This window comes from Lathyrus oleraceus, chromosome 3 (genome assembly GCF_024323335.1).
Source record: "Lathyrus oleraceus cultivar Zhongwan6 chromosome 3, CAAS_Psat_ZW6_1.0, whole genome shotgun sequence".
Taxonomy (NCBI): domain Eukaryota; kingdom Viridiplantae; phylum Streptophyta; class Magnoliopsida; order Fabales; family Fabaceae; genus Lathyrus; species Lathyrus oleraceus.
The window spans coordinates 335,180,197-335,194,771 of NC_066581.1; the positions used below are offsets into that span (position 1 = coordinate 335,180,197).

The window sequence follows — 14,575 nt, forward strand, 5'->3', positions numbered from 1 at the left end:
TTAGTTCATGCCCTCCTCCTTGGGCTTCCTTCTTCTCAATTGTCGCTCGTTCGACTCCCCATGATTGATGGTTTTGAGCCATATCTTCGATGAGGGCACTAGCTTCAAGATAGGGTTTGTTCATCAGGGCACCGTCTACGGCAGCGTCGATGGTCATCTTAGTGTTATAATGAAGTCCATTATAGAAGGTCTGAATGATTAACCAATTTTCTAAACCATGATGTGAGCATGCTCTTAACAACTCTTTATATCTCTCCCAAGCTTCGAACAACGATTCTCCTTGGTTTTGGGTAAATCTAGTTATATGGTTTCGAAGAACGGTGGTTTTACTCGGGGGAAAGTATCTAGCAAGGAATACTCTTCTAAGGTTATTTCAAGTCATAATGGAATTGGGTGGAAGGAAATCTAACCATGATAGGGCTTTATCTCTGAGGGAAAAAGGGAATAATCTTAAACGGATTGCCTCAGGAAAAGCTCCATTGGTTTTAAAAGTGTTTGCTAATTGGAGAAAGATTTTTAAATGTTGGTTTGGGTTCTCAGTAGCGAGACCTGCGAATTGTCTCTGTTGCACTAGTTGCAACATACGTGAAATATGACAAATGGCTTACTAATAATGCCTTCTCTCCACCAATAACGAGAAGTTTGCCATTCTTCACAAATTTCAGCTTTTGGTGTAGAGTAGACGTCGTCGCTCCTGCTTCATGAATCCATGGTCTTCCCAACAAGCAGTTATATGCCAGGTGGATATCAATTACCTGGAAAGTAATTTGGAAATCACTCGTACCTATCTTTACTAGAAGGTCCACTTCACCAATGACCGTTTTACGAGAACCGTCGAACACCTTGACAATTACGCCGTTGTACCTCATTAGGGTGCCTTGGTAGGAGAGTCTTGACAGAGTAGATTTCGGAAGCACATTCAAAGACGAACCAGTGTCGACCAACACATTGGACATAGCGTCCTCCTTACAGTTCATTCAAATGTGCAACGCCAAATTGTGATTTTTGCCTTCCTCATGAAGCTCTTCATCACAAAAACTCAGATTATTACAAGAGGTGATTTTGGCAACTATGTGGTCAAACTGATCCACGGTCACATCATGCTCGACATAAGCCTGCTCTAGAACTTTTTGCAATGCATCTCTGTGTGCCTCAAAATTCATCAGTAGCGACAACACGGAGATCTTTGACAGAGTCTGGAGCAGCTGTTCCATAATGTTGAACTCACTTCTTTTAATAAATTTTAAAACTTCATCATCACTGTTAGCCTTTAGTTTGCTAGATTCACCAGACTGACACATTGAAACACTAACCGGATTCACCACCAGAATCTCTTCCTTCTTACTTGTTGCAACATCTTTTATTTCATTCGAAAAAACTAGACCAAATACACGACCACTACGGGTCACCTTTGCAATATCAGCAATATTCACCACGGAGTCTGCAACTAGTAGAGGAACCTCTTGACCATTTTCTATCATTGTAGCATTGTATTGATATGGCATAACTTTATCGGATGCATACAGAACAGGGCCCGCTAACCGTATAACCAACGGTGATACCGATCTGTTAATATTATTACTATTGCTGCTATCAAACTAGATAACTACCCGCTCAGGGGTCTTTAACACGGGAACAATCATATTCACATCATCTATATCCCTCGACTGTTGAATCTGGATTACATTCTCATCTATCAACTTCTAGATATCTCTCTGGATAACCATACACCCACGGGAGTTCACACTGCAAATCACACAACCATCATGGCCATGTTTACAGTCACTGATTAGACACAAGGTTCTATGCATCTCCACTAGAGATCTTTGGATATGTCACACATTAAAAACTCAAAAATTCCCTGGATAGCCGTCCACCATATTGACAGTAGCATTACCATGAGCAAGCAATGGATTAGCTTTCACATTTAGTGCTTTGTCCTCAAAGGACACCATACCATTCTTTACAAGTTTTTGCACTTCATACTTCAATGGATAGCAATTCTCTATGTCATGGCCAGGGGCTCCCTGGTGAAAAGCACATTGTAAATCAAGTTTGAACCACCATGGAAGTGGCTCAGGAATCTATGGAGGATTTCTTGATTGGATTAGGTTTTTTATAACCAATGACGGGTATAGTTCAGCACAAGTCATAGGAATAGGGTCAAAGGAGACCTTCTTCCTCTCAAAGCTTTGTTGATGATTATTGTTGTTGTTATAGTTGGTTCTTTGTTGCGGTTTTTGTTGATGTTGTTGATGAATTGGAACTGATTGATGAGAAATGTTGGAAAATACAGGAATCACTGATGAAACTTAATGTTGATGTTGACGAGGTTGAGAACTATTTCGTACATGACGCCTCATATGCCTCCCCACTGATACTGAATTAGTTTCTCCCTCCTTCCTCTTGGAGAAACTCCCACCATATTTCTTGTTGGACGATGCTTCTTCCTTAGACAAACGTCCTTCACGGACTCCTTCTTCTAGCCTCATCCCCATACTTACCATTTTGGTAAAATCATTGGGGGCACTTGCAATCATATGTTCGTAATAAAATGAACTCAACGTTTTCAAGAAGATCTTCGTCATTTCTTTCTCTTCCAAGGGTAGACTAATCTGAGCAGCCAATTCTCTCCATCTCTGGGCATATTCTTTGAATGTCTCCTTATCCTTCTGAGACATAGACCTCAACTGGTCTCTATCAGGCGCCATATCCATGTTGTACTTATACTGCTTGACAAAGGCCTCGCCTAAGTCATTGAAAGTACGGACGTTTTCATTGTTCAAACCCATGTACCACCTCAAGGCAGCTCTAGTTAAACTGTCTTGGAAATAGTGAATCAACAACTGATTATTATCAGTCTGAGTAGATATTTTTCTGGCATACATAACAAGATGGCTCAACGAACAAGTATTCCCTTTATACTTTTCAAAGTCGGGGACCTTGAATTTCATCGGGATCTTTACATTGGGGACTAGGCAGAGTTCAGCAGCACTCTTCCCAAACAAATCTTTTCCTCTCAGAGTCTTCAAATCTTTTCGTAACTCGAGGAACTGATCTTTCATCTCATCCATTTTCTCATACACGTCTGGACTCTCAAATGGCTCAAAATGGTAGATAATATCTTCAACACGAGGAAGAGTGTGAACAACTGGAGGTGGCAATGACATGATCGGGCTAGATGTCTGCAGAGAGACAAATGTGGGTGCATACCCTTCTGGCGTAAAGTTTGGCGGTATCCCCCAAGGGAATCCGACAAGAATAGAGGGAAAAGACTGACTAGATGCTCTAGATGCTCCATGATCCTTGGTTGATTAGCACGACTGCTATAACGGTGAGTCGGCTTGGATAAAGCATAAAAGAGGAACTGATAAGACATCTGGCGGAAGAAAACCTGTTATGCAAATAATGCATGACATGCAATGTTTTTTATTATTTAATTTCAAGGAACATATGAAGTTATATTTGCAAATATATAATAATAACAATTTGATTAACCATAAAATCTCTTTTTATTCATAAAATTTGGAAGGATTTAACTGAGTACAATTTCAGAAACCAAAATACAAATACAAGAGAAAAGGAAACTATCATCCTAAGGATCCCTTAGCAATTGTATCAGATGATCTGGCTGTGGATGTGTACTTCCTTCTGATGCGTCGAGTCTCGAACTCAAAGGATATCTTCATCTGAGCCTTCTCGAGAACTAGCTGATCAACAATCTCCTTCGAAGCATCGGAAGACTGAGGCATACTATAGGAATATGGACCCTCTGGCTCTCTCTGTATCTTCACTACTCGATCCTCAAGAATCTCAATAAGTGCATCCTTGTCTTTCGACTCAAGCTGCAACTCTTCATGCTTTCGGATCAAAGCACGGAACCACTCTTCCCATATATCTCTCTCTTGCTTCATCTTGACGAGTGCGTCTTCCAACTCATCTATATCTTGGTTAGGTAGAGTTGATGTCTCATCCACAATCACAAATATAGGTCTTTCACAGGTGTACGACATCTTCAACTTCAAAGCTCTCTTCTTCACCCAAATAGTGTAAGCTTCCAAAGCTACACAGTTGCATGGACCAAGCTTGGATCTTCCTTTCCTATGCACATTATGCCACGCATGTATCATCCTTTTCTTCAAATGTTAGGGATCTTTACCCTCTTGATAGAAAAGGCCTTCTAACTGAGTGTTATTAGGTTTATCTCTCAAGGGGAACCCAAGTTGACGACGAGCCAAAGCAGGGTTGTAGTTGATTCCTCCTTGTGTACCAATGAGAGGCACATTAGAGAATTCACCATAATTATCAATAATATCAAAGTTACTCAATGCATAATCATACCAAACAATATCGTCATTAGTTAGAGACATAAGTCTCTCAGACCACTGATGCATGCTTTTCGCAAGTATACGAACGCGTCAGAGTAATATAAAAGATTGTCGAATCCACAGAGACCAAGTGTCAATCTATCGTTATCTATTGTTATGGTGTTTATCAAAGGTAATCAAAATAGGGGTTTTTAGAGTGTGCAATGAAAAGTAAAGTGTTGAATAAAGTTCAATTAATAAAGACAGGCTTGAATGTAATTCACATAATCAATTAATAATCCAAGTACTTGCTAATAGAACTACTTATGGGCAGTGTTTCCTACTTTGAAAAGAACCAATTTAACAGGAACTGTCGCTTTCGTATATTCAGAACCGAGTTGTACTCCCTAATCAAACCCTCTTATTGTCACTTATAAAAAGGCGCGCATTTCGTTAGAGTAGTAAACCTATTTTTAAGAAATATAGTATCTTGACTAAGTTGAAAAGTATTTTAACCTGGATTTCTTAACCAAAAGGGGTTCTCACGAACCGGACTCTAAACTTGTAAACGCGTCCGAAAATAGTTTTAAAATCTCTTTTCTTCTTAAGTTAAAAACTCCTAATGAACTAAACAAAGCGCTTTCGCTGTTTTTGAAATAGTTAAAAACAATTAAGTTTAAAAAGACGTTGAACAGCTTTCGATCTTACCCAACGAAAATTAAGTGCGGGAAAACTTAAGTTGAAAGTTAAAATAACCCTTAAGTGTTTCTACGAACAATTGTACGGATTATCGGTTCAATTACGATCCTTACATTCTAACCTTATAGGTTTAGTTAGACATGGTAAAGTAAAGGTGCATTTAATTTAAATAAAAGTAGTGTGAGTGCGGAAAGTAAATAAAAGTAGTGCGAGTGCAGAAAGTAAATAAAAGTAGTGCGAGTGCGAGAAATAAATAAAAGTAGTGTGAGTGCGAGAAATAAATGAAAGTAAAGCGAGTGCGAGAAATAAATAAAGTAACGACAGTGCGGGAAATAAATAAAGTAAAGCGATTACGAGAAATAAATAAAGTAAAGACAGTGCGGGAAATAAATAAAGTAAAGACGGTACGGGAAATAAATAAAGTAAAGCGAGTGCGGGAAATTAAAATAGATAAAGGCAAAGTAATAAAAACCTGCTCCAATCGGAGGGTTGAATAAAATGCAAAGCGGAAATGAAAATGGCGGCAGGATTAACTTCCTTCCAAAGTGCTCCAAACTCGATTACAGACTCGATCACAAACTCGATTACACAATTGTGCTAACACCTCAATGCGAAGCGATTACCACTTTAAAATACTGAATATATGCCTAATTGAAACAAAGTTTTCTCTAAGTTTGCCTCTGCTCTAAGTTTGGATCTGCCTCTGCTCTAAGTTTGGGTGATTAAACAAATGAATTCGAGTCTCTATTTATAGGCAAGTAAAATAATGGAAATGACAAGGTTGCCCTTCCGTTTGAATTTGGGAGGGAAAACTTTTCCTCTTGTGGCGCCCGCCACAAGTCCATGGCGCCCGCCATAAGGCCAATCTGTGGCGCCTTAGTGGAAGTGGTGGGGAACGTGGCAGTTGAGGGAAGTTGAGCTAGGACACGTCATGGCAGGGTCCATGGCGCCAGCCACAGTGGGAGCCACAAGTGTAAAATGCTGAATTTTAGGGTTTTTAGCTCATTTTCACTTCTTTTCTCGATCGGGGCTCCAATTAAAGTAAAAACCTGAAAATAAAGAGAAACATAGTAATAACACAACAAAATAACAATAAACTACTAAAATGCATGCGAAATCAGAGTCGAAAATACGGTGAATTTCAGTGTCATCAACCACCGTAGACATTGCTTGTTCTCCAAGAAAGCGGGCGTCTAAGGCAAGTGCGAAATAAACCATTTGTACAGAAGAGGAACACAACACATAATAGTCCCACCACCTTTATAATTCCTCAAATTCAAAGAGAAATACGTGTCACCCAACAGAGTCGGAACAGGACTCCTAATCAAGAAAATTCTAATGGCGTTAACATTAACAAAACCGTCAATGTTAGGGAACAAAGTTAGACCATAGATGAGCAATACAAATATGTATTCAAAATCATCCATACTACCGACTTGAGCAAAGATAGTAGCTTTACCAATGAGGAACTCAGAAGTCAACCCAAGAATACCTCCTTTCTTTTCCAAATGAACATCAATCTCAGACTTCTTCAGATGAGGAGCTTCAATTATGATATGAGATCTGGGAATCTCCTTCAATCCACTAAAAGGTACCTTGTCAGATACAGGTATTCCCAAGAGATGGGCATACTCTTCTAACATAGGCAAAGGCTGATAATCGGGAAAAGTGAAGCACTGGTAGAGAGGGTCATAAAACTGAACCAAACACTCAGAAGCCTTTCAACCATATCAGTAGATAATACAGACAAAAGTTTCCCATGACGTTGCTTGAAGTCTAAGGGATATAATACAAAGGATGACAACTTCTTTAGCTCTTTCAAATCAGGACATCTGAAACCGTACTTCTTAGTGTTCCTTCTTCCATAATCCATGGTCTGAAAATATTTGCAAATAAGACTTCAGTTCCTTGAAATTTTATTTTTCTATGATGAATGGTATGATGTGCATGTATGTATGAATGCAACAATCACACACAAGGGATCACACACAAGGCAAACACAAAAAAAGGTCAAGGGATGAATCAAGTCATTGTCAAGATCATTCATCCATTATGTTGGATTATGGTTTTCACCTTATCAACACCCAAGTTCCATTGACATTGACAAGACTTGATCAGATCAACCAAGAATCAAAAGGTTTATTGTGATCACGAGCATGAAGTCAGGTTAAGAACCATCCCAAAGGAGTGTACTAAGGATAAAAACCTGTAGATCATGTTCTAAGAAGTTCCCAAAGTCTTAATCCCATCTATCGGATATTATAGGTTAGGATGATTGACTCATCAACCCATAATATTCTCAAGAGAAACTCATCTGAGTGTAGTATCGTGTAACAACTGTTATCAGGTCTACACCTGAACAGCCTCCGCACTACGTCCTAAATAGGCCAAGTTAGGTTAAATGTTCTACGGTCCTCAGCTTCTCGGACCCCAAATCAGAGAAAGTAGTGCCTATCCACAAATAACTTATGTAATATTACTGACTCGAAAAGGGTCTCCACTGAGTAGATGGGTCTCAATCCAACTTGTTAAGGACTACTCCACATAAGCTGAACACGGCTATACCATCCTCTTATCTTAATTGCACTCAAGTTCGGGTTAGAACTTATCTCACCTCTCAGAGATCGCCAAGCACAACAGACAAATTATATCACATAAACAAGTATACGAACATCAAATATACAAATATATACACATAAAAAATTAGGCTAAACCCACTGAGGACTACTCCCCAGCAGAGTCTCCACTTAATTTATGTAGTGTTAATTCATGACCATCAAGCTATGGATAAGTTTAACGTTAATAAAACCAGAGTCGCCACCGCGGTTTTATTATTTCCAAAGGAAAAGGGAAAAGTACGAACAAAACCCAAAGGTAAGAAGTTTTCAAATCAAAACTAATAAAATGACAGAGATTACAGGTAAGGGGGTTGGTTACACAGAGGGAAGGTGTTAGCACCCAAAGTGTCATAGGTACTCCTAGGGAGCTCTTTTATATGTGTATGTGTTTTTGGTATAAAATATGTTTGATTAAAATAGAGTGTGGGGATGAGAAGAGAATTCATTTATTATATTTTTTTTGTGTTTCACAAGACCTTCAGACTTTTGCCTACGTACCAACATAAAAATAAGGGATCAAAACCTCGTAGTTCGTGGTATAAATTTCAAAGTTGGTGAATTGTTTTTAACAAAAGGTTTAAATAAGAAAAAGGCACAAAACGGCCCAAAAGTTGAGTGAGGTTGTTAGTTCTTTTTGTCTTTTTGAAATGTCAAGTCAATATGATTAAGTTTATTTACAAATTTGATGTAAGAAAATAAAAAGGTTTGAAAATTCATTGGAATATGGCCAAAGTTTCTAATTATTAAAACAAATTCTAAGTTTTGAAATCACAAGCAAAGAAGGTTTTTGAAAAGAGGAAGAGATTTTGAAATTTAAGAAGTGGGGGGAGATAAAAAGACTACCCTAAGCATAAAATTAAAAGTTAAAAGTTGAAAAGATATGACAATGGGATGCAATCTAACAGACAAGAATGTCATATAGAAAGCCCAATTTCCCTTTGGACTTTGAATCAAGAAATAATCAAGTAGAAATTAGCAATATCCAGACATTATGAAGATCAAGGCATCAAATAAAGATGGCCACATCCAAGCAAGCAATCCCAAAATCTAGCAGTCTTCTTTGTCTTCTCATGTATCAGATGAAATATTCCTTGATCAACTCAGAACAAAGCATCAGACACAAGATCAAAATAACAATTAGTACAAAGACAAAGTTGCAGATAAATTCAAACAAATCCTAAGACTTGCATCAGATGAAGGCTTAATTCACAATAGCTTGGTCTCAAAATGTTGGCATTGGCCAAGTCCTTTTTGCATAAGGAATGTTTCCTAATCCTAAGTCCAAAAGTTTAGGTCAAGATCAACAGTCTACCAAATGTTTTTTTAGGGTTTTTGTTGTTATTAAGTATTTTAAGGTCCCAAGACCATAAACAAAACAAAGATGCACAAACAATATATATACAATCACAAGATATGGCTCAAATAAGTAAAGCGAAAATGAGATAAACATAAACAACTTAAATGAAATGTAAAGGGCAATGAATGATAAATGACTGAAATTTAAATTGCATAAAGTAAATGACTTGAAAGTAAAGCAATATTAACAAGAATTAGTCAAATGTTAGTCAATGGTTAGTCAAGTGTTAGTGATGATTTTTAATTGATTAAGTCATTCTTTGGAGAATACTCAACCATTCTTTCACAAGTATGAATCCTTAAACCAAGAGATCTTCCATGAGAAGGGCCTTAACTTGGATGATTCAACAAGTATGCCACTAGCTTCCATGAAAGGAAAAAAGGTCAAGTCTCCACACAATACCATGAAGAACGGGAGACTTACAATCTCACTTACTAGAATGATATGCCATTAGGGTCAAATTTAGCTCTATGTTAAGCAATCGTAATTGGACTTATGTAGAAGTCACAACTATCTGAGGTCGGGCAATACAAATTTAGGTGTTAATGCGTGTTAGAGATTTGGTATGAAGAACCAAACTCCTAAAACATACCACACACTAAAAAAAGATCAAGATGGAGGGACCTATCTCAGTCATACTTGTATTGGTTCATCTGACAGAAGGTCATTGATGAACTAATTAGCCTTAAAACGTTAGAGATTTCATTGGTCAAATGAAGGAATGAAGAAGAATAGGGATGAAGATGAAGAGAGAGGGGAAGATAGAAACACAAATTGGTCATGGGAGGAGTTTCATCAAATCAAAACCATCCATTCATTTTGGGAGATGAAATATACATTTCATTAATCCCCTAAATCCAATGGTTTTGATCCAACAAAAGTCAATTCAACCTTGACCAAGGCCCAAACAGAAAGTCAAACATCACAAGATCATAAAAATGGCTCAACATAATTTTTAAACATTTAATCAATTAAAACTCATATTAAAAATGAATTAAAATACATTTTAATTTGGTCAAAACGTAAAATCCTTTCAAAACACTAAATAAATGGCCAAGATGTGAGAGAATTCTTTACCTTGAATTAATTTTTAATGATAGCAAATTGTGTGATCATCATCCAAATGTTGGTTGTGCATTGCATTACATGATACATGTGTGTTTTATTATGTTTTTCATCCCACTCTATTGTTGCATAACTGTACATATAAACCTACATTGATACTTCCCTTTAAATAACAATTAAAATGCATTTTATGTCAGTAAGCATCGATACATAAAGCCTCTGCATCGATACATACAGCATGTGATAAATCACAAAACCTTTATGTTCAGTATGCATCGATGCATATGAGTCATGCATCAATACATGGAAGAAAAAAAACTCTATGCATCGATACACACGATCCCTGCATCGATACATGACCAATTGAAACAGCCTGTGTATCAATACATGCGCATTAGGCATCGATACATACCAGTGAGATAATCACATGCATCGATACACACGAATTATGCATCGATACATGATTAATAAATTTCACCAAAAATTCACATAACTTACAGTATGCATCGATACACACCCTTATGCATCAATACATAAAGCTGTTTCATGTTATAACAGCAACTGTTTTGCAGCATATAAAAGACAGGTTACAACAGCAGTGCAAAAATACGAATTCATTGAGGGAAAACAATTGAACACAGATCAAAAGCAGTGTTGGAGCAATTGTTTGAGAGCAATTAGAAACCTGAAAGAGACTTCATCTTCTTCATCTTCTCAATCACTTTTCTTCAAGAACATTTACACATAACCATTCTTGTTCTTTGGATTAAAGAAGCATCGAGATAACGTTCAGTGGTACGATCAAGGATCTAGCTGTGGTTTGCAGTGGAACGATCGAGGATCTAGCTGAGTCGAAGATTGAAGGGGGTTTCTAGGAAAAACCTACTGGTTTGTCCTTCAAGAACTGGAGTGTTCTTGAGGGTTTGGGAGTCACGTTTGCAGAACATATTCAGCCGCAGCGTTGCGTTTGGAGATCGGGGGATTTCGCAAGCAGGTCGTGGAACCGGTGAATTGTTTGCAATTTCGTGCAGAAAAATCTTGATCGTGCTCAGATCAAGTGAAGGTTCATACAAGAAGAGGTTCTTAGAGTTTAGAATTCTGTCTTTGTATCATAACCTTGTATCAACGGATTCGTCAATAATTGATAATCAAAGTTCTCAATTTCATTTGAAATTGAGAGGGAGACGTACCCACACGCGAGGACGACGTGGGGAACTTCCTTACCAAATCTCTGCGTATCGTACTCTTACCTTACTCCTCTTTACGTTTTTCAAACTGTTTTCGCAATTTCAGTTAGTGTGTGGTGATTGTTTCTTTTTCAAGACAGCAGTGGCAAGAAAACTTTAATCAAACTCCATTGCTGTTTATCATCGATCACATACACACCAACTGTTTGATAAAACGGTTAGCTAGATTTTATTCATTGGAAATAGACTTTAATGATAAGTGCATTCAATTAGTTAAAATTCTGGTGTGAATTGGTTCTGTCATTCTCATTAAAATCCAGCAATTAAACTTGTGTGTCCGGCTTTCTAGTAGCGGTTCAGAATAGACGGAAGTCGATTCGGGACTGATTTTTCCGCCAACTTTGAAAACTCTGATAAAATTTCAAATCCGTTAAATTTAAAAGAGGTGATCTATTCACCCCCCCTCTCGATCACTAGCCACACCGTCTAACAAGTGGTATCAGAGCCTGGTTCGCTGGTGCTCTGTGGCTGCCTGTAACAGTATGGATTCTGAACCAAAGGGGGCGTATAATAGAGCACCTATTTTCAACGGTGAAAATTATGGCTACTGGAAAGACTGCATGCGAGTTCATATAAATTCTGTGGATAGGTTAGTATGGGCTGCCATTGAAAACGGTCCGTTTCAAATTACTATGACTAATGCAGCTGGCGCCATAGTACCTAAACCAGAAGACGATTGGAATGAGAAAGATGAGAAAAAGTGGTCGTGTGATTGGAGAGCTCGAAACATGTTAATTTCAGCACTTGGTGTTGATGAGTATTATCGAGTATCCCATTGCACGACAGCTAAAGAAATGTGGGACGCTTTAGAAGTTGCCCATGAGGGTACTACTGAAGTAAAACAGTCCCGCATTAACACACTCAATCAAGAGTTTGAGCTCTTTCGCATGAAACAAGGAGAATCCATCTCCGACATGCAAAAGAGATTCACTCATCTAACTAACCGATTGAATGCTCTTGGAAAACCTATTTCCAATGAAATTGCTACTAATAAAATTCTCAGGTGTCTTAGCAGGGAGTGGCAACCTAAAGTTACAGCAATCAAGGAAGCCAACGATCTAACAAGACTTACGATTACAACCTTGTTTGGAAAGCTGGAAGAACATCAGCAAGCATTGGAAAGTCTTGAAAAATATGAGAACAAAAGTAAGAAGGAAAAGGAGAAGAAAAGAGACAAAGAGGGAGAGAAGAAGCCAATAGCTCTTGTGGCCTCTAGCTCTAAGTCCTCACGAAAAGAGCAAAGCGACAATGATTCAAGTAGTGACAAAGACTCAGATGATGAGGAAATGGGACTGTTTGTAAGGAGATATAATAGATTCATTCGAAAGAATGGAGTCAAGCATTCCGACAAAAATCTCATGAAATTTCGAAGACAATCTATAAATTCGAAACAAGAAGAGAACAAGAAGAGTAGAGGAAGAGGATCATGTTTTAATTGTGGTAAATCTGGACACTATAAAACGGACTGCCCTATGAAGTATAAGGACCAAAGAAAAGATTCGCCTAAAGGGTACAGCAAACAAAGAAGAGCGTATATTGCATGGGAAAGTGATAGTGATTCATCAAGCACACAAAGCTCAAGTGATGGTGATGAAGCTGCAAATTTGTGCCTTATGGCTCACACAAAAATTCTGCCCTACCACAAGAAGAAAAACAATGACAAAAAGGTAAAACAAGCCTATTACAATAATTTCTCCTCTATGTCTTTTTCGGAACTAAAAATAGCTTTTGAAAAACTGCATAACGAAGCTGTAGATGCTTTTAAAAGACTATCTTCCGACAAACATATCTTCTCTTTTTTGGAAGGTAAAGTAAACAAAGCTGAAATTGATTTAGAAGCATTGAAAACTAGTATTGCAGAAAATTCAAAAACTATTGACATTGACGGATGTAGTAGAGTTAGGTATTGTGACGCTTGTTATATTTGGCAAAAAGAGGTAAACACTCTTAAGGTCAAATTAGAGAAAGCGCTACAACCTAAAGTTACTTATGCCGTTGACCCCAAGTTGTTTAAGAAGTCATTGAATCCTCCATATGCAAAATACTCTTTTATTCTAAAGGATTCAATGAACAAGAAACAACAAACACATCATCATGGTTTATGTCATTATTGTTGCCATGCTGACCATACCATTGAGAAATGCAAATTTAGGAGATTTCTTGTCCCTAAAGGCATTTATCAATGGAAGCCAAAAGGCAACCATGTTAGCACTTACCCACTTGGACCCAATGAAAATTGGGTACCAACTTCTCTCTTTTGATGTTGTAGGATGAGTGCCTTGCCTCCGCAGATAGAAGGTGGTTTCTTGACAGCGGCTGCTCGAGGCACATGACCGGTGACATATCGCTCTTTATAGACTTCAAGGCAAAGAAGAAGGGATATGTCACTTATGGAGACAACAACAAAGGAGCTATACTCGGCAAAGGTAGTGTAGGTAATCCCTCCACCACTACTATTTCAAATGTCCATTTAGTTGAGGGACTTAAACACAATTTGTTAAGCATAAGTCAACTATGCGACATGGGCTATAAAGTGTCGTTTACGAAAACTTGCTGCATAATTGAACATGTTGAACAAAACATTGTGTTTAAGGGTGTAAGAGTAAACAACATCTATATGCTTGACTTGTTTGATGTACCTTTAACAAATACTAAATGTCTAGTCACCTTGAATGATGACTCTTGGCTTTGGCATAGACGTTTAGCGCATGTTAACTTCGATTTGCTAAATAAGGTTGTATCTAAGGATCTAGTAGTCGGTCTACCAAAAATAAAATTTTCAAAAGACCACCTATGCGACGCTTGCCAAATGGGAAAGCAAACAAGGGTGTCCTTTAAATCTAAAAATGTAATTTCAACTTCACGACCTCTTGAGCTTCTCCATATGGACCTCTTTGGACCTTCTAGGACAAAGAGCCTAGGTGGAAATTACTATGGCTTTGTAATAGTTGATGACTACTCTAGATTCACTTGGACTATATTCCTTCATAGCAAAGATGAAACTTTTTCTGCTTTTAAAAATTTTGCAAATCTGTCCCAAAACAAAATGAATTCCAAAATAGTTACAATTCGTAGCGATCATGGTGGTGAGTTTCAAAATTACCACTTTGAGAAGTTTTGTGACAAGTATGGTATTGAGCATAACTTTTCAGCCCCTCGCACTCCACAACAAAATGGCGTTGTGGAGCGTAAAAATCGTGTTTTAGAGGAGTTGGCAAGAACAATGCTCAATGAGGGTGGATTACCAAAATACTTTTGGGCTGATGCTGTCAGCACGGCCTG

At 37.9% G+C, this 14,575-nt stretch overlaps 1 non-coding gene across 1 annotated transcript; it reads left to right on the forward strand.

The window, feature by feature from the left end:
• Nucleotides 1-212: 212 nt before the first annotated feature.
• Nucleotides 213-319, forward strand: LOC127133480 (small nucleolar RNA R71). Its single transcript, XR_007807452.1, has one exon. It is a non-coding gene; the product is annotated as a small nucleolar RNA R71 (small nucleolar RNA).
• The last annotated feature ends 14,256 nt before the right edge of the window (nt 320-14,575 follow it).